The sequence below is a fragment of the Otolemur garnettii genome, unplaced genomic scaffold, assembly GCF_000181295.1.
Source record: "Otolemur garnettii isolate 467f Iridium unplaced genomic scaffold, OtoGar3 scaffold00087, whole genome shotgun sequence".
NCBI classification, from domain to species: Eukaryota; Metazoa; Chordata; class Mammalia; order Primates; family Galagidae; genus Otolemur; species Otolemur garnettii.
The window spans coordinates 8111227-8113850 of record NW_003852482.1 but is presented as its reverse complement, the minus strand read 5'-3'; the positions used below and the strand labels follow the sequence as shown (position 1 = coordinate 8113850).

General features: G+C 49.0%; 1 protein-coding gene across 3 annotated transcripts in view; it reads left to right on the top strand.

The window, feature by feature from the left end:
- The window catches only part of PTPA (protein phosphatase 2 phosphatase activator), a 36341-nt gene that overhangs the window by 9767 nt on the left and 23950 nt on the right, over window positions 1-2624 (top strand). The window lies entirely within an intron of this gene.

The following is a 2624-nucleotide window of genomic DNA, read 5'->3' as shown; positions in this document are numbered from 1 at the left end:
AGATGGGGCTGGAGCCCTACTCCTTGAGCCATAGGCGCCTCCCAACACCCAGCTATTTTTTTGTTGCACTTTGGCTGGGGCTGGGTTTAAACCCACTACCCTCAGTATATGGGGCCGACGCTTTACCCACTGAGCCACAGGCGCTGCCCTGGTGTCTTGTTATTTCTAATATTTTAAATCTGTGAATAGATGGATAGTTATAGAATTGGGATTAAAGGAACTGTGTTGTTTTATAGCCTGCATTTTTGCTAACTGGTATTTTTCTACAACCACTGAAATTAAAAAAGATTACAAAAGAAGTAAACTTGCTCACTGGAGAGGTCTCTAATAGAGACGTGTATAACATTAACAGGAAAGCTGACCTCTGCTACAGTTTTCCCCCACATCAAATATCTGGGGCAGCCTGATTGACAGCGCACACCCCGGGAAGTCTCGAGTGCCTCTTCCCTACAGTGTAAATGACTGCCTCAGTGTAGCGTGCCCTCGTTTATTGAAATAACCCCCTGACCTGAGACTTTAGGTTGTATCTCTAAACATTGCTGCCCTGAACATCCCTGCACCTAGATATGTTTCCTAAGGATTCATTTTCAGAAATAGAAACGCTGAGTCAAAAGGCACACACATTTTGGAGTGGTGCCTGTGACCCAGTAGGTAGGGTGCCAGTCCCATATACTGAGGGTGGCGGGTTCAATCCCAGCCCCGGTCAAACTGCAACAAAAAACAGCCAGGTGTTGTGGTGGCATCTGTAGTCCCAGCTACTTAGGAGGCATAAGTGAATCACCTAAGCCCAGGAGTTGGAGGTTGCTGTGAGCTGTGATGCTATGGCACTCTACCAAGGGCGATAAAGTGAAATTCTGTCCCCACCCCCCACCCCCTCCAAAAAAGGCATACCCATTTCTTTGCATTGGGTTCATACTGCCTAAGATGTGCCTTTTGGATGTGTGCCTTTTCATTTCAGAGAAAGACTTGGTGTAGGGAGGACAAGAGCTATGGGGAGGCAGATTCCCAGCAGAAGTTGTGGTCTTACAGGCTATTTGCTTTTGCTGGGGTTGCCTTCTTCCAGGACTAGGGCCCTGGCCTCCAGTGGCTTCTTGGGCTCATGTCCCAGTTGGCCCAGAGCCACCTTGAGCCTCTTATCATAGACACCAGGCCTGAGAAGCCTCTCAGTGCCTTGGTCCACCCAGTTCTCTAGCCTCAGCCTGGGGCTTATTGGGAAAGATCTGGCCCTGCCCTGGCCCAATTTCTTTACCTTTCTAGAACCTAACATTGTCCCCTTAGCCCTCATACCTGGCCTAACATGAAGCTGCCTGTTCTTGGGCCTTACCTGACTGCTGAGTGGCCAAGGTCCTGTTCTGTTCACTTGAGGGAAGTCGGGCCTATACAGGGGATAGACAGCCTTCCTTGGGATCCAGCTCACCAGTGGCTTTTGGGTTTCTTTTGGGCGCACACAATGCTCTGGGACTATGGCTCTGGGTATAGGATGGCTGGGGGTGGAGAGGCTCTTCCCTGAGCCTGTGGGGAGGGATGCTCAGCTGTGCTCAGTGGCCAGGAGTGTTGAGGGGGAGGGCTAATTAAAGGGGGATGTTGTAATTACCCTAGCAAATCTCTAGCTGCCAAATCCCTTTCAGGTTCCTTAATTGCCCCTGAGGTAATTGATGGTAGACATCACACCAGCCAGGTATTGTGTTAGCTGGAGTCAGGCTGACTGAATTTGGGCAACTTACTGCTTCCAAACTAGTGATCTTGTCATTTCTGACTCTATTTCCTCATCTGTAGATTGGTAAGAATCAGTACACCTACTTGTGGCCCAGAGGAGGCTTCAATGACATCCTACATGTGGGTGTTTGTCCATAGCACCTAACACATGCTAAATACCTTTGATATTAACTATTGTTCTCATTAGGTATTCAGTTCTAATTTTCCATAGCATTGTTATTTTCTGCGCTGGGGTTCACCCTAGCGCCAGAACAGTGGTCTGCCTCACTTGGTAGGCAGAGATGGCTGATTTGGTCTCCAGAGGTCTCCCAACTCTGCCCACGGCTGGGAGGGGCAGCAGCAGATGTGGCTCAGAGTATGTGGGGGTCGCACTCAGGAGCTCTCTGCCTAGTTGGCACAGCTGCCTGAGTTTCCATAGTGCCCAGATCAGAGACTACAGCCAGGGTGATGTAGTGAGCTTGCCTAGGCCTAAGTTTATTTTTTAATTTTAATTTTAATTTAATTTAATTAATTTATTTTTTGAGACAAAGTCTTAGTATGTTAGCCCTCGGTAGAGTATCATGGCATCATAGCTCACAGCAACCTCAAACTCCTGGGCGTAAGCGATTCTCCTGCCTCAGCCTCCTAAGTAGCAGGGACTACAGGCACCCACCACAAGGCCCTGCTATTTTTTTGTTGTAGTTGCCATTGTTACTTTAGCAGGCCCAGCCCTGGTTCGAACCTGCCAGCCCCTGTGTATGTGGCTGGCTCCCTAACCACTAAGCTATGAGTTCCAAGCCAAGGCCTAAGTTTAGAAAGCTGACTTTTTTTTTCTTGAGACAGAGCCTCAAGCTGTCCCCCTGGGTAGAGTGCTGTGGCATCATAGCTCACAGCAACCTCCAACTCCTGGGCTCAAGCGAGTCTCCTGC